General features: G+C 37.2%; 1 protein-coding gene and 1 long non-coding RNA gene across 7 annotated transcripts in view; both read left to right on the top strand.

Moving 5' to 3' along the window:
• The window catches only part of RAD51B (RAD51 paralog B), a 670,105-nt gene that overhangs the window by 107,161 nt on the left and 539,433 nt on the right, over positions 1–23,511 (top strand). The window lies entirely within an intron of this gene.
• LOC116528664 lies at positions 13,283–19,079 on the top strand. Its single transcript, XR_004259134.1, has 2 exons — positions 13,283–13,971; positions 14,018–19,079. It is a non-coding gene; the product is annotated as an uncharacterized LOC116528664 (long non-coding RNA).

Genomic DNA, 23,511 nt, shown 5'->3' with positions numbered 1-23,511 from the left:
ATGAGAAGACCCTCTGGGTCCTGAGCAGTATTTACTAATGTTGATGGTGGCTGTGATGCAGGGTCACCATCTACAGTCCTAGACACACAGCTCTTAGACTTGTCGACTCTTGGTGGCAACAGTACTATACTACTATGCCGAGGAGGGGAGGGACCCCATGTTCACGTATGAGTCTAAGCATGGAGGCCATACCACAAGTGGGGGCACGGTTACTACTTACAGCCACAGACAGCTAGCCCTCTGGCTTGTCTACCCCAGCCCCTGGCAACAGCAGCAGTGGCTGAGGCTATAGGAGTATGCAGAGGAGGAGAGAGGCTCCTGCTGTATATGTGCAAACCTGAGCACAGAGGCCAGTCCGCTGGTGCAGGCAGGGTCACTGCTTCCAGCTCCAGACAGCTATCATGCTTATCCACCTGGGTTCCTAGTGACAGCTAGTGTGATGGCAGTGTGCAGAGAGCAGGAGGAGACCTCTCCACTTGTGAGCTTGAGCACAGAATTTGTGCTGCCTTTCTGGTACAATGCACCTTTGGTACACTGTAACTTTTTGGTACACTGCACCATTCCCTGAGATGTAGTGTTCCCTATGGATTAGAATACTGGGGACCCTGCAACACCTTTGAGCCCAGCCGATGCTATGCTGCTGTAGCCATTTGGGTCAACACTGGGGTTGTTAGTGGGAGATCCCAGAATGTGGAGATATGGGAGCTTGGATTTCCAGGTCAGGATGTAGTCCTATGACAGCTGTGCTCTCACAGTGGTGCTCTGCAGTAGCAGCTTAGACCTTGGGAGTGTGACTGACCCAGCATGAGTTCTTTGTCTGGTGCAGTGCCCTTGCAGGTCTCCAGATCACCACCCTTGCTAGTGTCAGTGTTTGTGTGGGTAGAGGAGCTCTCCCATGGTTTGGATTGCAGTAGTCCACAGTGGGGACATAGATTGTTAAGCTTCTCTCACTTATCCTGTGATAGTGGGTCTGTTGGGGCTCATAGCTGATCTTGGCTGAGTTGGTCACTTGTTTCCTTCTCCTTCTTTGCCTCAGGTGTTTCCTGTGGCTAGAGCTTGTTGGACTCTAGTGTTCTCTTCTAGATGTTCTATTCAAGGTGTGATTATTTTGATTATCTACTAGTAATTTTTGTTCTTTCTGGAGAGGGTGAATGTCCAATCTTTCTAGTCAGCTACCTTGAACACACCTCTGCTGAGGAGCTCAGGAAGAGCAGAAGCTGCCTCTGTGCTCCTGCCGAGTCAGGCAATGCCTATACCTTTAAGTCTACCGGAATTGAAGTAACATAATTTGTCAACTTTAGGGTATAATAAAGTCAATATACACCTGACTACAAAGCTTTGTGAGCTGTCAACATCAGTTACGTCTGACAGCTTGGTTGTAGATGTGAAAGGAAAAGGGTTCACTATATCTGATGCTGCCATAAGACCAAGCTGGCACCATGGAAGAACTGGAATTTGTTAATACTGCTTAACTTTCAGGTTTCCTGGTACCATCGGGATGAGGGGAACTGTAACCACTAGGTGGCGCTTTTTAATTAGAAAACTATGAGCACTCCATTGCTCACTAGGATCCTTGTGGCTTGCTTAGCAAAGCAGCTGTCGGTGAGAACAGTTGGTGGCAGTCTTTAAGATGCAGATTTCAAATAGGAGAGAAAGGAAGAGGTAAAGATAAAAAGAGAGGAAAGAAGTGGGAGGGCAAGAAAAGAGAAAGGGAGAAAGTAAACAGGAGTGAAGGAAGTAGTAAAATGCCATGAATAATTACCCCAGGGAAGTGGTATTTATGGCATTTGTTGCTTACTGTTGTTTCATTTATTTGTTTATTCATTTGACACATATTTAATGAGAATTAGGAATTCTGGCTGAGGATACAAGATGCTGTTTCTACCATAAAAGAGTTGATAGGTAAAGGGAGCTTAAAATGTCTGAACTAAAATTTTGACCCCCCTTCCTGTAGAGTATGTTAAAAAATGTGTGGAAGAATGCCTTTTATTTTTAGTTTTATTTGTTTCATATTCTCTATTTCACCCCCCTATCAGAGAAAGGAGTTTCTGGAGTGAAAAAAAAAAAAAAGCTCTAGTTGACATACTTTGAAAATATCCACTTGAGGGCAGGGAGTGTATATTATTGAGGAATCTGGAGCATGTTGTTCAATCCCTGGCTCTTATTGATGGGGGGAATGTCCATATGTTGAATGAATGGTAGGATCAGACTGGAAACCTCAGCAAGGCGTCTCCTGGTTATAGTCCACATACTTCCTGGTTCGTTGTAGAATTTAGACTTCTGACTTTGAATGCTTTCCTGATGGCACCATGCCCTCTCCTGTCCTGTATAGCACACCATCATATTGCCTGTTTACAAGGCATTTGTGTTTCTCCACAGTGATGAATTTTTTTTTATGATAGAGTCTGTTTCTAATTTATTTATGTAGTTTCAGTGTTTAGCAGGTGAGTAAATTTTGGTTAAATGAATGAATAAATCTGACTAGTTAAAGTGTACTTGGTATAAGATAGATTTGTATAGGAATCCTTTCAGAGACAGTTAATTTTTGGATATATCAGAAAGACCATCTTTAACATTTTTTTTTTTACATATATAGGGATGATTAGGCAATTACTCTGAGTGTAAGATGTGGTGCACTTTCAAAGATAACAAGAAGGTATACCAGTTGTATGCTAGAAATGGATTTGTAGTGCCAATTCTGCAAATACAGCTCTTAAAATTTTTTGTTTTTTCAGAGACAAAGTCTTGCTCTCTTGCCCAAATAAGAGTGCAATAGCTTGATTATAGCTCACTGCAGCCTTAAACTCCTGGGCTGGGTGATCTTTCTGCCTCAGTGTCCCATGAAGCTAGGACTATGGGCACATACCACCATGCCATGCTAATTTTAACAATTTTTTGTGGAGATGGGGGTCTTGCTATGTTGCCCAGGCTGGTCGTAAATCCTTGGCCTCAAGGTATCCTTCTGCTTTGGTCTCCCAAAGTGTTGGGTGGGATTATAAGTGTGAGCCACTGCCCTTGGCCAACTCTTTTAAATTTTAAAGTGGATTCTCTTGCATTGTCTTAGATAAATAGCCCAGCTGAAGTCTTCTTATTTCTAAGATAATAACTGATCACATCCATTATTTGCTCCTTCAGGATCTAGGGTATGCCGAGGACTTCATCTTATAAAGATAAATATGAGAACTAAACAAGGTCAAGTAGAATAGTAAAAGATGGGCAGAGAGGGATTTCACTATGGCAGAATTCTACTACACCAGAGGATAATGTCAGTAGGCCAACGTCTATTTGTTGAATGCCAGAACTGTCATATTCAAGAATGCATATTAGAAAATATCCTATTTTATTAATAGACCTTTTTACAAAGGTTTATTTTATAAAGGACGCATTACAAAAAGCCTTCAAAAAACAGAAAAATTTTAACAGCTTTTTGAGACGTAATTTATATACCATACGATTCACCCTTTCAAAGTATACAATTTAGGGCTCTTTTTTTTTTTTAAGCATATTCACAGATTGTGCAACTATCACCACAGTCTAATTCCAAAACATTTCACCACCCCAAGAAGAAACCCTGAACCCAGTAGCAGCCACTCTCTCACTCTGCATTTCCACCTTCCCCCAGCCCTTGGAAATCACTATTTTTCTATCTCTATAGATTTGCCTATTCTGGAAATTTTATAAAAGTGGAGCCATATAATATGTGTCCTTTTGTGACTGGCTTATTTCATATAGTGTAGTGTTTTCAAATTTTGTGTAGCAGCATGTTATCCAGTATTCTTCATTCCTTTTCATTGCCAATAATGTGCTGTTGTATAAATATAGCTTATTTTGTTTATCCATTTATTAGTTGATAGACATTTGGTTTATTTTTGCATTATGGGTATTATGAATAAGGCAGTAATGAGCATCCACGTACAAGCTTTTGTTTGGACATATGTTTTTATTTCTCTTGGTTGTATCCTCAGGAGTAGAATTGCTGGATCATGTGGGAACTCTGTGTTTAATATTTTGAGGAACTGTGAAGCCACTTTTCCAAAGTCCTGCCAGAAATGAGTTAGGGTTCCAGTTTCTGCACATTCTCACTAATACTTGTCATCTTTTTCTTAAAAATTACAATCATCTTAGTGATTGTAGGGTGTGAAGTGGTTATATCATTGTGGTTTTTATTTGCATTTTCTAATGGCTAATGATGTTGAGAATTTTCAAGTGCTTACTGACCATTTATATATCTCTTTTGGAGAAATGTCTATTTAAATCTCTTGCACAATTTTAGTGAGCTGTTCATCTATTATTTATTTATTTATTTGTTTGTTTGTTTGTTTTTGAGATGGAATCTTGCTCTGTCACCCAGGCTGGAGTGCAGTGGCGTGATCTCGGCTCACTGCAAACTCCGCCTCCTGGGTTCAAGTGATTCTCCTGCCTCAACCTTCTGAGTAGCTGGGACTACAGGCACACACCACCATGCTCAGCTAATTTTTGTATTTTTAGTAGAGGTGGGGTTTCACCATGTTGGTTAGGATGGTCTTGATCTCCTGCCCTTGTGATCCACCTGCCTCAGCCTCTCAAAGTGCTGAGATTACAGGTGTGAGCCACTGTCCCTGGCCTGTTATTGTGTTTTAAAGAGCTCATTTTATATGTTGGATTCAAGACCCTTAATAGATATTTGATTTTCAAATTTTTTTCCCATTCTGTCCTGTTACTTTCTTGATGATCTTCTTTGAAGCAGAATTATGTTATCATCTTCTGAGAAATATGTCCACCTTCTCAAGGTTTTTCTGTAGAATGACTTATCAGTATGGATTCTTGACCAAGGCTTTTCAGCTGGATTATGTGAAAAGGTATGAGTTTCGTAATGAAGTCTAGCATGTGCTCCAGTGAGTTTCAATTTTTAAAATTTTCATTTTTTACAATGTGAGAATGATTTCCAGACTAAGAACATTTATGTGAATAGTTCTCTAAGCTTTGCTTCCTAAAGTGTTAACTGTTAAGCCTTCTGGAATAACAATGCAGTTGTCCCTTAAGAAAGATTCTTTATACTGATGTCTTGCAACTGGCTTAAATTCTTCAGGCACTTACTTTCCTGGTTCCTCTCCACACCCAGAGAGAGATTTTAGATAATCTTGTGCATTGAGTAGAATCAAGAGATGAGTCAGGGAAGTTTTCTAACAAATAATACTTTTGACAGAGGCCACACAACTTAATTTCGATCCTGAAGTGACAGTAACTGTCAGTTTTGCTCCTTCAAGTTGATGGACAAATTTGTAATCATGAGCATGTTGCATAATGGTGACATAATTGAGGGCGTAGGCCTATCCTTTAGAACATAGCACCCAAGAGAATTGTGTTCAGTACATAACGTAAAGATAATGTTAAGGTGGTTGTGAAACTCCTTGCTGTCAAATAGCAGGAACTTCTCAGTCATAGTGTGTATAGTTTGCTTTGTAGATGATGCTATTCTTCAGTAGAAAACAGTTGATGTCTCCATGTCATATTGGCATCTATGGTTTAGAATAGCTTAAATACTATTAAATTAAACTTCTGTGTGAGATAGTGTGCTTGCCCAGACGGACTCCTTAGCACTGTATGACTCTTGAGAAAATGGTCTCACTTGACAATTTCATTGCCACCTAAGATTTTTATTTAGTGTGAGGAAGTGATTTTAGTGACTTACACAATTTGCCATCTAGGGAGATAATTGGTAAACTTGGGCCTGAGAAATGAAGAGATCTGTTATGTAAGAAAAACACTGATCAAAAGAATAATATTTGTTGTTGTTGTTAACCATCTCTGACTGTGTGCATCTGGGCTCTAATTTGAGAGATTAATTGAAAAATAATTATTTGACATTTAGCACCCTGCTAGGTATTAGGAAATTAGAGCAAGTAAGAGAGAATTTCATATCTTGAGTTACTTAAAATGAGAGGAAGACAGATATACAGGTAGATACTTTTTTCTGATACATTAGATAAAGGCTTTACTATTTTCCCCCCTCTAATGTGGAAACACACACAAACAAGAGCAAAAAAGGGAATACCAAATTCATTTTAAATACATGTGTGTACCCGATATGTAATGTGTGTCATCTCACTCTAGGATGTTAACCTTAAAAAGGTGGAAGCCAAATTATGCATGCTTTTGTATAGATTCTTGCAAAGCTAGATAGTGTATATAAAATTGACAGTAGTAAGTGAAATACTTAATTCCTTTAAAGAAAGAAAACTCCAACAGTTATGGTAAGAACTTTATTAAAAAAAAAAAGACAAGAATGAAAAAAATGCGCAATTCAGAATAGTGATGATCATTGCAGGGAGGCAGGAAGATGGTTTTTGGTAGAGGCCCATGTGTAGCTTCACTGGGATTGTGTTTTAGTTAGTTTGGACTGCTGTAGCAAATTACCATATAGATTAGGTAGCTCAAATAACCAACATTTATTTCTCATAGTTCTGAAGGCTGGAAGTCTGAGATCAGGGTGGAAGCATGGTTGGGTGGCCTCTTCCTGGTTATGTCCTCACATGGCTGTTCCCATCATAGGGACTCCAACTTCAAGACTTAATCTAACCTTAATTACCTCCCTAAAGGCCCTATATCTAAATACCATTACATTGGGGATTAGGGTTTTAATACATTAATTTTGGGAGGACACAAACATTTAGTCCATAGCAGATTGGAAATATTCTAATTCATAAATTCAGCGCTGGGTTCATTAGGTATATATTCTTTAATTATGCTTCATAACCTCATTATATATATATGAACAAAAGTTATATATGTAAAACTATGTAACTATATATGTAAAACAAAAGTTATATATATAAAACTATGTAACAGTTATATATATAAAACTATGTAACATATAAAACAAGTTATATATATTAAACTGTGTATCATTTGACAAAGCTTTTCTCTCTTTAAATGTAGAATATATATGTGTAAAATATATATATGCATCTGTCAAGTGTTACATCTGTCAAATGTTATGTCTGTTTTACATATATGTGCATCTGTCAAATGTTACGTAGTTTTTTTTTTTTTTTTTAAAAGATATTTCAGTAACTAAACATTTCCCAGTCTGGATTTCTTGAAACTTTTGCTTAGGTTAAGTTGTGGGAGAAAAACTGAACTCACCCAGTTAGCCATACTATCTGTCTGCTGTCTTTCTACTTTATCCATCTTATTTTTCACTTTTTTTGGAAACGCAATAACAATAGTGGAGAGGTCTTTTCACACTGCCTGACTCTCCTGGTCTGTCCCGTAAGGTTCCATGTACTCTGTCCAGAACTCAGCTTATATGTCAGAAGATTCTGTCTGGTCTGCTCAGTCAGAGATGTAAGTTCTCATTACCTCAGTGTGTGTGTTTGTATCTGTATTTAGTGATGTTTGTGCTTGGCTTTGGCTGGGAATTTTGAAATCTTTGCAGAGTTTCCCAATTTAGTGGGCAGTTTTAGAAATGAGAGTGTCAGGAGGGGAAAAAAAAGCACAGAAAAATACAGTTTCCTCTTTCATCTGTGTCCCATATTATAAAAATGTTCACTGAAAACAGCAGCAATTTTCTGGGAAAGGTTTTGACTAAGACTTTTCTCACCCTTTACCCCTACTCTTCAATTCATGGTTCCTTCTTACAACGTGGTCATGTGCTTGCCCAAGCCTGGCTTATGAACCGTGCAGAATATTTGTGGGGTTTTGTTTTTTAAGCCTTAAACTGTGCACATGATGCAGTATTTAATTTGGAATGAGCTCTAAGTTTAGTCACATGTGCTTCTTGTGGTGTTTATCTTGGAATCCACAAGTAGGAGGGAAGTATTTTTGCATTTTATACATCTGGACATTGTTCATGGTCCTTCTGTAACTTGGGAATTCTGTGTGGAGCAAAATCCAAAGAACGGTATTAAAAATAACATGGAGTTATAATGACATCTGATTCAAAACCCTTGAGAATACCCTTCTGATCCCCGCAGAGTTTGTTTTTGAGGTGGTGAACTTTTTCAATTGTGTGTGGTTCACTGCTGGCCTGAGGAGAATGCTGGGATTATAAGGTTACCTGACACCCTTGCATGTAGGCTAATGGGTTTCTAGACATTCTGGAAGTCTATTGCAGATTTGGCATGGGGGAAGATTTTGCCTTTTGGCTTAGGGGGAGGATTTTGCCTTAATTTTGCATGGGGTATGATAGGTAAAGTGAATTCTGCTCCCTGCTGCTATGCCTCTGTCACAAGCATTGTAAGAGACCTGTGAGACTCTCCCTATAGCTCTCTTAAACTTGCCTAATTCCAGCCAGTTTAGAGCTAAAAGTTGACCCTGAGAATGCCTCAGCCTCCCTGTCAGGACTGGGGGTTTAGTAACCTTATCCTTCCCCTGATTTCATATAAGAAGTTGTTTTCAACAGGATGGGACATATAGATATAGCACAGTACCTCCTCCTTTTGGCTAGGGGTCTGCTAAAATGGAAGCAGTGGGAAGGGATGTACAGAAACCTCTGCTCTTTGAGTGAGTTTGCATATGGACAGTATTGGTTTTTGGCCCCAGCCTAGTTTTCTTTTATTCCCATGTCTCATCTTTTATGCACTTGCAGAGAGCAGGCTGGGAAAGCAGAATGAAAGCTTCAAACAGATTTGCACTTGAATAAAAGAAAGAGTGATTTCTCTTGTTCAGAGTACAGACCAGTTTGGGTAGAAAACTGTTTGCTTTTTTACTTTCTGGGTAAGGACTGTTTGCTTTTCTCTCTTTAAACGTAGTAAAGAAAGGAAAAGCTAATAAAGTAGTTGGACGTGCTGGTTATAATTCACAGAGAATTTTCAAATGTGTTTAATAAAGTCTCTCATATAATTATAACAGAAATAAGTAATTGGAGGGGAAAGGTTAAAATCCTGTCGAGGTTTACGAATCAGTTAAATACGAGGCAGTATGCTTGGATGAGACAATTCAACTAGGAGCTGCTTCTCTTTGCTGATTTCTCTGGCCTTTGGGATTTTTTCCCCTTTACTTTCATAATGCATTTTGCAACTTTCATTTAAAAAATCCAACAGTGTGTACATTTCTAGCAAATAAACACATCCTGGTCCTATTTTGGAAATCACAATGTAGCAGAGAATAGCTTGACTTCAGCTGGAGTGAAGTTAATGATAGGAAACCCAAGGATTGGTATCAACCATGATACCAAGATCATGCTTGTTTAGTGTTTTAATGACTCCAGAAGGAAATGGTGAAATCTGCTGATGACACCAAATTGTTTTTGCTGATCCAAACAAGGATTTCCGGGAAGCTGCTTCAGAGCATTTGGAATAGTAGAAGAATTGAGCAATATGGTGGCAGACACACTGAACTTAAAGTGAAGGTTTACGTGAAGTAGCAGGAGTAATGTCAATGCGTTGAAGTTTCAAAGCCTGCCAAGTCCTCCAAGAAGACTACAGAGTCTTTACAGTTTTATGAAAGGAAGACTTAAGACAGAGAACATTTATATATATAACAAATGAAAACTATTATGGGAATAGTTGCAGTTATAAAATTCAGTGACTTAAAAATATGATGCCTGAGTTTCTTTCTTTTTAAATGTCAGCAGTAGTGTATCCAAATGGACGTTGTTTCTCTCAAAATGGTCATAGAAGTTATATACCCATTTTATGCATACTCCTTTCTTGGTAAGTTCTTTTGTCAGTTTTCTGTGGTGGCAGGTCTTTCTTTTGTAGGCTGTTTTGAATTTTGAAACAGTCAACTGTCATTTAGAGCTGAGTGTGATGAATAAGATGGGTGGTCAAACTAAGTAATAGATTAAAATATATTAAATATAATAAATAAAATATAAAGTAGTAAAACATATTTTCTTTTATTGCATTCAAAACAGATTCTAAAGGAAATTACCAATGAGAAATTGCAAAAAATGTTTGTGTACTAGTAGTATTAAATTAAGTTCTTGGTTGATACATTTCACAAACATCACTTATTTAGATACGTAAGTTATGAGGCTTGTACTAATACACATTTTCTTATATTGGAGACAAACCATGTTTATAAGTGACCTTTAAAAATTTTTTTCTTTGTGCTCCCTAAATATACACTTAGGGAGGAAGAAGGAGGTTTTAAAGGCTACATCTTTGTAACGAAAAAGACCCTGTGGGTTAAAAAACATGATAGACACTGTCACAGGAGCTGTGGGCTGGCCATCTATATCCATCCATCTGTCTATCTATTATTCCACCCATCCCTCCATCCATCCATCATTCAATTAAATCATTTTTTACCATAGGCTGTGGAGTTGACATCCATTTATTTTAAAAGAACAGTGAATCACAGCTCTTTTCCTCAAGGTGCTTGGTTTTATTTGCATGGTAGTATATCCATGTAAAACAAATAAACAGCAGTCATTTTCACTCATGTGAGTGGAGTAAATGGTTTTCAAGCTTTATCTCTGGAATCTTTATTTTGCTTAAGCACTTAGAATACTATTTGTCATACAGTAAGCCCTCAATAAAGGTTTGTTATTATTACTGTACCTCTTTCCTCTAATGTACAGAGGTAAACATTTTGGTTCCTGTTATGATACTTGGGTTATAATGAATTCAGGCCCACTTAAGAAGAAAGTGGAAAGCAAGCAGGTAAATTGTTGCTCAGATACTAACATATGGGTGGAGATACAGATATAGATATAGATATAGATATAGATAGTGTGTGTAGGTAGGTATTTACATCTAAGTATATTGTATAAAGTGACAGATTCTAAATTTGCTATATTTCTCGTTTCTTTTGCTGGATAAAACCAGCAAACGTGATGTGATTTGAGCAGACACAGTAGATGGCACTATAGGACTTAGTTTTAAAAGAAAACAGTGCAGGCAGGGGGAGTGGGGGTGTGGAGGGGGAAGAAAACTAAAGCGCATTTTAATAGGCGCTTTTGTACCACCAAGAAAATTTTGTTTTAGAGTACGTGCCTTTAAGAAGTAAAGATTTTTTTTTTTTTTTTTGACAGAGCTGGAGAATAATTTTAGGAAAGCTAAATCTCCCAATTGCTATGTTTGTGCCAGCTTTGTCACTTGGAAAGTATTAGTTGTGTTTTAAGCCACAAATATATAAGGAAGTTATTTTCTTTCAAAACATTGTCTTATTTATGAGGTTTTTTTGGTTTTTGTTTTTTTAGCTGTCTTTGTCTCTGTATTTTAATATTTTTGCTCCTAGCTTTTTTGGCCCTTTATTGTTTTTGTTTTTGTTTTTTGTAAGAATGTGGTTGTAAAGTTAATTTGAACCATATCAATATGACTATAGTGTCATATTTTAAAATTCAGCTATATTTTAACAGGCCTTAAAAATATAGATTTACATTAAAGAATAATATAGTGTTTTTGATACTACAGTAGTGTGCTTTATGTACTTGATCTTATTTAATCTTAGTACTAATTGTATGAATATCATTATTCACTTTTTTTAGGTAAATAAATGATCTCAGAGATACTTAGTAACTTGCCAAGCTCATATACGTAGTGGTTGAACTGGTAGTTGCTGCAAGAGTATGATCAGCATATTAAAGTTGTATTTTCTGAGCACTTACTGTGTGCCAGGTAGTTAATCACTAGGCATACCATAGTGACCAAAGGGTACCTGGACCTTGCCCTTATGAACTTTATAGTTATTAGATACCCAATAGATATTTTTTGAAATCTGCTGGATTAAGAGTGAGTCAAGAAGATGCAAAGATGAATTTGAGGCATTGTGATTGTTAGATAAGCCAGGGAGCCCTTTCACCAAAAAGAAAGAAAAAATCATAGCTACCTTGAATGTACATATTACTATATTAAAATATTTTTTTAGTTGTACTCCTTGAAGCCAAGGAAAAAGAAAGACCCCTCTTGGCTGCAATGAGTGGCTAAACTGTCTTCTAGATAAGAATCAGTAATAGTAAGGAAAATCTGGCCATACTACTATGTCAAAATTTCCACTGATTAAATGCTATTAAAACATCTAAAGCAAGAAGATATTAGTCAGCAGTGGAAGTCTGAGATATTAATGTGGTTTGTGCACAGTCTAAGACCTTGTTAACTTCTAGATGGCTTCTCTAGTGTTGTCTGGTGAGACCTTTTGGAGTACAGCCAGCTTAGTGATACCCCAAATTGCCAGCTACCCCTTTCATCTTGGGACATTAAACATTTTTCTTTCAATGGATTTTTCTTCAAAAAGCTTCACTTTATTATTTTCACACATAATACCAAGTTCCTGAGATATTGAAAGGTATGTGACTGGTGAATAAACAGACCAAGAGTTGTTTTTTGTTTGTTTAGTTTTTGCAACAGAGTCTTGCTTTGTCACCCAGGCTGGAGTGCAGTGGCACGATCTCAGCTCCTGGGTTCAAGCAATGCTCGCGCCTCAGCCTCCTGAGTAGCTGGGATTACAGGCATGTGCCACCATGTCCAGCTAATTTTTGTATTTTTAGTAGAGATGGCGTTTCACCATGTTGGCCAGGCTGCTCTCGAACTCCCGACCTCAGGTGATCCACCCTCCTCAGCCTCCCAAAGTGCTGGGATTACAGGCGTGAGCCCCCGCCTCCGGCCCAGACCAAGAGTTTTAAAATGAGGTCTATGATTGGGTTTCAGTAAGTGTGTGGATTGCCTAAAATTATATAAAATTTTATGTGTATGTACTTATAATTATTCTGGGAAGGAAGTCCATAGCCTTCACAAGTTTCTCAGTGAGTTTCATAGCTCTTAAATGGTTAAAAATTGTTGTAATTAAGACTTTATCAAAAGGGGTGTTCAACATTCACTCCAGTTCAGGATTGCGGAAAGATAACTCTTTTCTCAAACAGGCATCTTAGAGGAAGGGCTGTTTCAGTTCCTTTTAATAACTGTAATCTTGAGATTTGGAATGAATTTGGGATTTAAAAATCCCAAAATAGAGTTTTGGAACTCTCAGCAATTAGTGCTATATCCTGTTTTGAATTGAGGGATAACTTTTGGGGAATTTGAAAATACTTTTCTCTAATTCAACCTTTAATCAGATAAATGATTATTTTTGAAAAATGAAACAGAAGGGAGTAGGAAAGGGGGAAAAGTTGTTACATTTCTCTCTGTCACTTTTTTTTTTTGAGATGGAGTTTTGCTCTTGTTGCCCAGGCTGGAGTGCAATGGCACGATCTTGGCTCACTGCAACCTCTGCGTCCTGGGTTCAAGTGATTCTTGTGCTTCAGCCTCCCGAGTAGCTGGGGTTACAGGCATGTGCCACCACGCCCGGCTAATTTTGTATTTTTAGTAGAGACAGGGTTTCACCATGCTGGTCAGACTGGTCTCGAACTCCTGACCTTGGGTGATCCGCCCGCCTCTGCCTCCTAAAGTGCTGGGATTACAGGTGTGAGCCACCACGCCCAGCCTAGAAATTAATTTATAAATTTTATTTTATTGCTGGTTAAAAGAGTTCTTTCAGATAAAACAAAAGTCTTTGGTGTAAGCAATATGATCATACAAATGGATATTGTACTTTTTAAAAAAACAAAAGAAAACGCAGGTTTAAGGAGAGAAGGGATGGATATACTACTTCTGTCTTTCCTATCTTCTGCCATATTCTGAGCTTTGTGTATATTCCCCTGAGGAGCAGGCTAGTGATAACTTAAACTTGCAGTTATATATTTCTGATTAAGTTGTTACTTATGATTCTAGATAGAAGAATAAAGAAGTAAAATTAGATTTCTTAATTTGATATATTTAAGTCCTTTATTTTGATCTATTTGATAAAACAGTAATCTTTCAGTACTAGCCCTGTTACACATACTAATAATATCTATCAAATAGGGTTGTGGTGAGGATTAGAACAAATAATAAATGTTAAGTGTTTAGTGCCATGCCCTGAACTTAACACATGCTTATTAAATATTAACTATTGCTGTTACCATTATCACCATCATTAATAAACATCTATATTATATATCCCCATGACCGAATGTACAGCATAAAGCATAAATAGTAAAATTACCCAAAGACAAAGAGGAATGGGAAGGTCCAGTTGATTAGCCTCTTGTTTAAAGACAGAGTGGAATGGGAAGGTCCAGTTGATTAACCTCTTGTTTAGAGGAGCAGATTATTCCAGGGGTTAGGAAATACTTTCCTGTAAGGCATGTTTAACTTTCATTTATGGATTGATGGCAATATAAATACCGCTTTTGACATGAGAAAGATATAATAATGGCATTACATCAATTATAAATTTCATGAGGGCAGGGACTGTGTTTGATTTACCTTATGTCCTTAGTTCCCATTTTAATGTCTGGCTCATGGAAGGCACTCCATTAAGTATTTGTTGTCATCTGTCTATGTTTTCTTCTTTGTCTTTCTTTAGCTTCTAAAAAGAGTTATTGTTTTTATATTCATAATTTCTTATTTCATCAGTAATGTGACTCCCCTAGAATTATTAGTTAAAATACAGATCTTTCTTGGAAAGAGACTGTTTGAAGCAAATGACTTGGGAGAAAACTTAACATTCAGGTTTAAGGTGTTTCTGTACAAAGACTCATATTTGATCCTAAAAAACAAAATAACTTATTTTCATTTGTATATATGTTAGAAAATTCCTAATGTTTAACACTTAAGTTGCGTTGTGTTCTGGTGTATATATTATAATGGAAAAATCTGTAGCCTAAAAGGCACTGCTTTCAATTAGATATTTAAGAAACACTTTTTACTCTCCTATTTTAAAGGAAAACTTTACATAGCCCATTTATCTTCATGTCTTTTTGAGCCAGCAAAACATTTACAACTATTGAAAATAAGGTGTTTTTCAGAAATCAATACTGATCAAAAAGAAGTATAGCTACTGTGACAAACTTAGGTAAATAGTTTTATTTGTTAAGGAAAAAGTCTGTCTTATGGAGTTGTATATAAAGTACTAAATTGAATATATAGTTATATGTTTGTGTTCCTATTGCATACTAGAGTCTGGATGTACATAGACTCAGCATAATTCGTTATGGTCCAGAGGAATATATATTTTAAGATGGACTCTTAGTCCTAAGAGTGAGAGGTGATCCTACAACCAGTGGCTTGCTTGGTTGTAGGATCAGATGCGATTAAGTTCAGATAGGAGACATTTTGAACTTCTCTGGTTGTAGAGATGCTGCCTCTTTATTTCCTACAAATATACAGTGTACTTTGGATGTCTTCTGAGGCAGAGTAGAACTAGAGCGACCTCTTGCAACAGGAATTGGGGTCTGGAGATATATCCTACCCAGCAGCACTATTATAAGTATTTTGGTTTTGGTAGTAAATTTCCTTACAGTACACAGCCATACCTTGAATATATCGTGGGTTTGGCATCAGACTACCACAATAAAGTAACTATTGCAATAATGTGAGTCATACATTTTTTTGATTTCCCAGTGCGTATAAAGGTTATGTTTATACTATACAGTAGTCTATTAAGTGTGCAATAATATTATGCCTAAGAAAGCAATGTACATACCTTAACTTAAATTTTTTTATTGCTAAAAATGCTAATGATCATCTGAGCCTTCAGTGAGTCATAAGCTTTTTGTTGGTAGAGGGTCCTCTCTCAGTGTTGATTGCTGCTGACTGCTCAGGATGGTGGTTGCTAAAAGTTGGAGTGGCTGTATCAATTTCTTAAAATAAGACAACAATAAAGTTCATTGATTGATGCTTGAATCAGTTTACTCTTCCTTTCAAGAAAGATTTCTCTGTAGAATATCATGCTACTTAATAGCATTTTACTCACAGTAGAACTTCTTTTAAAATTGGGATCAGTCCTCTGAAACCCTGCTACTGCTTTATCAACTAAGTTTATGAAATATTCTAAATCCTTTGTTGTCATTTCAACAATGTTCTTAGCATCCTCAACAGGAGTAGTTTCCATCTCAAGAAAATAACTCCTTTGCTCATTCATCATTACCTAGCTCATACCTTATCCCTCATTTGTTCAAGTTTGGTCATGAGATTGTAACAATTCAGTCACATCTTTAGGTTCCACAACTAACTCTAGTTTTCTTGCTATTTGTGTCATATCTACAGTTACTTCCTCCACTGAAGTCTTAAAATCTTCAAAGTAATCTATGAGGGTTAGAATCTTCTTCACCCCTGTCAGTGTTGATGTTTGGACCTCCTACCATGAATCAGAAATATTCTCAATGGCATCTAGAATGGTAAATTATTTCCAGAAAGATTTCAGTTTCCTTTATCCAGATCCATCAAAGGAATCACAATCTATGACAGAAATAGCTGTACGAAATGTATTTCTTAAATAGTGAGACCTGAAAGTTGAAATTATTCCTTGATCTGTGGGCTGCAGACTGGATGCTGTATTAATAGGCATGAAAACAACATTAATCTCCTTGTACATCTTCACCAGAGCTCTTGGGTGGCCAGGGGCTTTGTCAATGAACAGTAATATTTTTAAAGGAATCTTTTCTTCTGAGCAGTAGTTCTTAACAGAGGGCTTAAAATATTCAGTAAGCCATGCTATAAACAGATGTGCTATCATCCAGACCTGTTGGTCCATTTCTAGAGCACAGGCAGAGTAGATTAAGCATAACTTTTGAGGGTCCCAGGATTTTCAGAATGGCCAGTGAGCACTGGCTTCAACTTAGAAAGTTGCCAGCTGCATTAGCCCCTACCAAGAGACGCAGCCTGTCCTTTGAAGCTTTGAAACCAGGCACTGACTTCTGCTCTTTAGCTATGAAAGTCTGATGTGCCATTTCCCCCACACCCAGTATGAGGCTGTTTTGTCTACATGGAAAATCTGTTGTTCAGGGTAGCCACCTTAATCAGTGATCTTAGGTAGATCTTCTGAGTAACTTGCTGTAGCATCTTGCTGTGCTTGCTGCTTCACTTGCACTTTTATGGAATAGCTTCTTTCCTTATACCTCATGAAGCCACCTTTGCGAGCTTCCAACTTTTCTTCTACAGCTTTCTCTCCTCTCTCTGCCTTCATAGAATTGAAGAGAGTTGGGGCCTTGCTCTGGATTAGGATTCGACTTTAAGGTAATGTTGTGGCTGGTTTGGTCTTCTGTCCAGACATTTGGTCTCCTTATCAGCAATAAGGCTGTTTTGCTTTGTTAGCATTCGTGTGTTCACTGGGGTGGCACATTTAATTTCCTTCAAGAATTTTTCTTTGTATTCACAGCTTGACTGTTTGGTGCAAGAGGCCTAGTTTTCGGCCTGATTCAGCTTTTGATATGCCTTCCACATTAAGCTTAATCATTTGTAGCTTTTGATTTAAAGTGAAAGATGTGTGACTGTTCTTTCTTGAACATTTAGAAGCCATTGTAGGGTTATTTCTTTTTATTTCCATTTTTTTCTCTAACCTGATTCAGAGAAATCTAGAGTTATTAACTTTCATATTTTTGTGTATCAGGGAATAAGGAGTCCAGAGACAGGCAGAAAGACAGGGGAATGGCTGTCGTGGTGAAACAGTCAGAATACATAGATTTATCTATTAGGTTTGACATCTTATAGGACTGCAGTTTGTGGTGCCTAAATAGTAATGTCAAAGACTGCTGATCATAGATCACCATAGCAGGTATGATAATAATGAAAAAGCTTGAAATATTGTGAGAATGACCAAAATGTGACACAGACACAAAATGAGCACACGCTGTTGGAAAAACGGCACTGATAGTCTTGCTCAATGCATGGTTGCCACAAACCCTCAATGTGTAAAACACCACAATATATGTGAAGTACAAGCAGGTATGCCTGTACGTAGTTGGTGCCTGTGGTTTTGTATCCATTGAAATATACTGTCACTCATTGGGTCTGCAACTGGGTGTAATAATAATATCACCTGGTTGTCAGTGGACTTTGAGTCATCTTCTTTCTTTTGTGATGGTTTGCTATTGTCAAGTTAAATTTTTATGAGCTTTTTTCAGAGCAGAAATTGAACATTAAATGGTTTATTAACCAAAATAAGGCAACTGCCTTTAGACTTTAATGCAGTCCCACTTTTTTTTTTTTTTTCCTGTAGCTTATTGTCTTCCTGGTTTAAAATGCTTAAACAGAGAATAGTAACAGTATGGTTAAAAGTTTTGAAGTTAGAAAGTTGGAACTTGCCTTTTTTTTTGATTATATGATCCTAAGAGTCACAAGAGAATAGGCAGAAAAATTACTATTTTATCAATAGGTGAAAGTTCAGGTTTATCTGAATTTAGAATATTAAATTGTATTTTAACCATGCTGCATGTTTTTATAACATATAAATCATAATTGACTTTATACTATTCTGTTTTTTTATAAGGTGATCTGTTGTGGCTGCAAAGTTGTTAAAATTAGCTTTGAAGGAATCTCCTGTAGCTTAGTGTTCATTTGCAAAATCAATCACATTTTTTCTTCTGCCCTGTTAAACTGATGGAATCATTTTCTAGCATATGGAAACATTTCTGGATCTCATGCTCTTTTGTGTAAATAACCCCATGTGACTCACAAATGTTGAAAAAGCAATAGATATTTCCAAATGCTATTAGAACCATCAAACTAATATACCCTACAGGTATTGAACAAAAAGTTCTTCATTGGGATAAATGAAAACCAGAATGAAGTCTAAGTCACCGTTTGCAGTGAAGATTAGTTACTCTTTCCACTCTAATTCCAGAATTTCTTTAATTTTTGTTGCTTATGCTAGCAGTAGTATTGTCACAAAAGATTCAAGAGTCATCTCCTCAGGTAACCTATTGCTACATAAACCATTTGTAGAAAATGCTCCCTGACTTCATTTATAGAAAAAATGATGAAGTTAAAAACAGTTGTCCAAGGTTTTGAACTATAATAAGCTTATAATAAGCTATTTTGAAGTATCACTGTCAATACAAAGTACATACCAGTGTGAGATTTTAAGCAGTAATAAAATCTATGCATGGAAAGTAAATGAAGTGTTTCTGCAATGTTTATGAAGGGACAGATATATGGGAAGAAGTGATATTAAACCTTGTCATACATTCTGACAATGTACATGGACAGAGCTAGAGTGCTTATAAAGATTAGTAACGTATCATTGCAATAAGATGTGCATCCCGTGGTCTAAACTTGTTCCTAAATGACATCTTGAAGTTTGGCTTGTCCAAAAACATCTTTTGAAGAAGGACAGATGCTGTAGCTGCTTTAAGGGGGGGAAAAAAAAAAAGTGACATCACCTTGTGTTAAACTTAATGAGGTAAATTAAGGATGTCTTCTGAAAAATTGGCCAGAAATAGGAGTAGTAGGAGGGGGAAGAAAAGGAGAAGGAAGAGGGAAAGAAGCTTTTTAAGAAATAGAAATAGTTGAAAATGTTCATATCTAATATTGTTAGGAACACAACATATAAAAGATTATTGGCAGAGTGTGACTTCAGGACTACCCGAGGATTCTAAAGGCAGAGGAAAAAAGTGTTTTGTTTTTTTTTTTTTCCTTTTAAAATGTTTACTACTTCTGAATCAGATGTTCTTTGGCATCTTAAACTGAATGTCTGTAATTACATCAGCTATTTTGTGAGGCTTACTTACATATATTCTAGTCCTGTCTAGTATAGAACACTATGCTAAGCACTGCAGAAAGAGTAACATGGATAAGATATTGCTTCTGTCCTCAGAGAACTTATCTAGGAAGAGGCAGAATATAAATATTCAAACATCTGTAGAAAAAGCAGAATCAACCATCCAAGAGGACTGTGTAGACAAGACAGATCTAATCCTTTAATTAACATAATTGCTTCATGAAGGAGGTGGATGTGAACTGGATATTGTAGTATGTGTTGAATTTGGACAGTTTAAGATGGGATTGGGGTAGGAGTTAGGCAAAGAAAATAGCATGGACAAAGAGGGAGCAGAGGTGGAGATGTAGGGCATATTTGGAAACAGGAAGCCTGATTTAGAGTGAAGTATAGCTTTTGTAGAAGAGAATGGTGGGAGATGAAATGACAAATATAGCTTGGAGCCAGGTCATGGAGGGTTTTAAAAATGAGAATGAAGATTTGGACTTTATTCTTTAGCAGTGGGGAATCCATGAAAGCATTTTAGCAAGGTCATGGTAGGAGCTAGTAGCTGTGCTTTAGAATGATTAATGGGAAGGATATAATGGAGTCGGGAGAGGTTAGAATCAAGAATTAAAATTAAGGGGCCATTGCAGAGATCCAGGTGAGAGAGAATAAGGGCCTGACATAGGTGTGGCAGTGGAAATGGAAAAGAAAAGTGAAGCATTTGGTAGATAGAATTGGCAGAACTTAGCCATGATTATATGTGGGAAGTGAGAGAGAAGAGAATTGGAGCAAGGTTTGCATCTGGGTAACTAGGGCACTGCTTGTACCATTAACAGAAAGAAGAAAATTAAGAAGAGGAGTTGATTTGGGGAATTAAGAAGATGTATTGAGTGTTTGAGGTGAATAGGTAGGGTCTATGAGAATTGCAAAGAGAAAGAGACAGGAAGAAAAGATTGAAGACAAAGCTTTGAGAAATACACACATTTTTGAGTTTGAAAAGAAGAAAAGGTGGCAAAAGTGGTCAAAGAGGTGAGAAAGAAATCAGGACAATCAGGACAGCATATTATTAGGAAGTCCCTCTTAAGGTGTGTGACCCTGTTTTACTGCTGCGGTTTTCATTGTCCTGAAGACTCTTCTGTTCTCTATGGTTAGAGTAGCGCTCTAACTCAAGTTAATTCTATTGTTCTTTCTGTTGAATCATCACAGAAGCTGTTAGGACTGATAATCCCCAGAATGATATGAGGGCTCAGAGGCTTACATTCTCAACGTTAAGATTAGATATACTATTCCTGACCTTACCTGATAGGTAAGTTTCTTTTTCTTCTTTATTTTTAAAATTTTTTTTGAGATGGAGTCTTGCTGTGTTGCCCAGGCTGGAGTGCAGTGATGTGAACTCAGCTCACCGCAACCTCTACTTCCCGGTTTCATGCAATTCTCCTGCCTCAGCCTCCTGAGTAACCGAGATTACAGGCATGTGCTACCACGCCCGGCTAATTTTTTGTATTTTTAGTAGATAACGGGGTTTCTCCATGTTGGCTAGGCTGAGATCCACTTGCCTCCGCTTCCCAAAGAGCTGGGGTTACAGGCATGAGCCACCAACCTGGCCTATAAGATTCTTTGTGCTTAATTCCCCACTCAGGACAGACTCAGTGAGTCTGTTGCTTATTTTCCTGTATCTTATGAGTGAGGGAAATAATATTAGCCATTTTGTAAGTTTAGATGCTGGCTCCCATGTTTGCTTTCTAAATCAGCACATGACATGGAAACCAAGAGATGAAAGAATTTTTGTGAGAGGCTAGTCAGTGGTATCATATGCTCAACTCTCCAGCGGAGAAGACAGATGGAGATGAAGAAGACTCCACTAGGTTTGGTGGCTTTGAGGTCACTGATGGCCTTTAAGAAGATAGTTTTAATACTATGATGTGGGTGAATGAACCCAGGAAGTTAAAGAATAGGTGCATGTTAAAGAATAACCTTTCCAATATAGACTACTCTTTCAAGGATTTTGGAGATGAATGGGAGGATAGAGATGAAATGTTAGCTATAGGATCACTAGGGTCAAGGGAAGACTTCTTTAAATTGAAAAAAATAAGTGTATTTGTAGGCAGAGGTAAAGGAGTATTTGGAGAAGAAGAGAAAGAAGGTACTAGGGAGTAGGCGGTTAATTGTTGGCTGATAGATCTTGGAGGAATCTGGAAAGAATGATATGAAGTTTTTAGGTTGAGTTATTGACCTTGGGAAGGAATATTTAGAGATCAGAGGAGTAAGAGGATAGGAGATGGGTGGACGTGTAGCGAGAGGACAGATGCTGGGGGAGCATATACCAGACCTCAGGCATCTCATTGAAGAAGATAAGGCCATTGGCCAAGAATGAGGAAAAATGAGATAGGAGAAAAGGTGTAGAATAGTCGCAGTGGGAAATAGTTAAAATGAGGTAAGCTGCTGAGTGTCAGTGAGAACTCAGTTAAGGATAGATGATTTAATTTCTTGCCTTTCTCTAGTAAAATGCAGTTTTACTAGAATTTGTTTTTGCTTAAAAGTACAGAAGAAAGTTCCATGGAAGGCTGTGTTCAGAAGTATGAGGAATTTTGTTGTCAGCGAATTCATGCTGATACACATATCCTAGATCCAGAAATATAAATGATGATAGTACTCTTACTCCTTATGGCTGGATCACAAAAAGCCAATATGCACTTAGGATTTGAAGGTACTTTCAAATCTTGTAAGGAACCGGTTTCATCAGGGAGTAGTTCTAGGAATGTAGTTTGGGATTTTGTCAAGCATATCTTTTCTATCAGTCAAAGGCATCATTTTGTATGACACAGTGTCTGACTCTTGCTTCTGATTTCTTCTGTTTATATGAAAGATATTTCTCTAGGTTTGGAAATATACTGAATTATATGCCTAATGTGTAAAAGATGTTTGACTTAATTCAAGAAGATCTTAATTTTCAGAATTGGTGATGATAAAAATGAAATACTACATATATCAATTGCTGATAGTTCAGAAAAGTAAAAGGTATTAGATTCTATGTAGCTAAAATTAATTCTATGTAATGAACTTGACAAGCCCTATAGAACAAAACAGAATTAACCGACTTAGAGGACTGCGTAGACAAGACAGATCCAATACTTTTGTTAACATGAATGCTTTATTAAGAAGCAACATGTGAACTGGAAATTGAAGTACATGTAGAATTTGGACAGATGAAGATGGGATTGGGACAGGAGTTTGGCTTTTAGCAATGAAAATAATGTGGGCAAAGGTGGAACAGACGTAGAGATGCAGGAGATATGTGGGAACATTCTTGGCCATAGTTCCTTTTCTGATTGACACTGTGGTGGATACTCAGTCCAGGTAACATCTTTTTTTGTTTTACTTTAACTTGGTTATCTGTTTTTTAGTTTTCACCTTTTATACTTAAACTAGGAAGAAAATTAAATAAACAGAGACACCAGATTATTTAAATTTTGAGAGTCAGTGTTCCCATTCAGTTTAACTGAATGTTAAATGTTTTAAAATGTTAAGTATCTGGCTGGGCATGGTGGCTCATGCCTGTAATCCCAGCACTTTGGGAGACTGAGGTGGGTGGATGGATCACTTGAGGTCAGGAGTTTGAGACCAGCCTGACCAACAAGGTGAAACCCGTCTCTACTAAAAATTTAAAAATTAGCTGGGCGCGGTGGTGGGTGCCTGTAATCCCAGCTGCTTGAGAGGCTGAGGCAGGAGAATCACTTGAACCCAGGAGGTGGAGGTTGTAGTGAGCCAAAATTGTGCCACTGCACTCCAGCCTGGGTGACAGAGCAAGACTCTGTCTCAAAATAAAATAAAATAAAGTAAAGCAAAATAAAAATAAATAAAATGCCAAGTATCTACTATATATAAGATGATGATTAGCAAGATAAAATTCCTGTCCTTGAATATTATGTAATCTGTTAAGAGACATTTCACGTAGGAAATCTGAATTATTTCAGTAAACCATATTTTAAAATGTGATCTATATATTAAACCATATAATCAAACCAAATCATGTATATTATATTTCTATTGTAACCCTAGAGCTGCAGTGTCCAGTATGTTAACCAC

This window comes from Sapajus apella, unplaced genomic scaffold (assembly GCF_009761245.1).
Source record: "Sapajus apella isolate SASKATOON/1434 unplaced genomic scaffold, GSC_monkey_1.0 scaffold59, whole genome shotgun sequence".
Taxonomy (NCBI): Eukaryota; Metazoa; Chordata; class Mammalia; order Primates; family Cebidae; genus Sapajus; species Sapajus apella.
The sequence above is the reverse complement of the archived record's forward strand: the minus strand, read 5'-3'. Positions and strand labels throughout refer to the sequence as shown.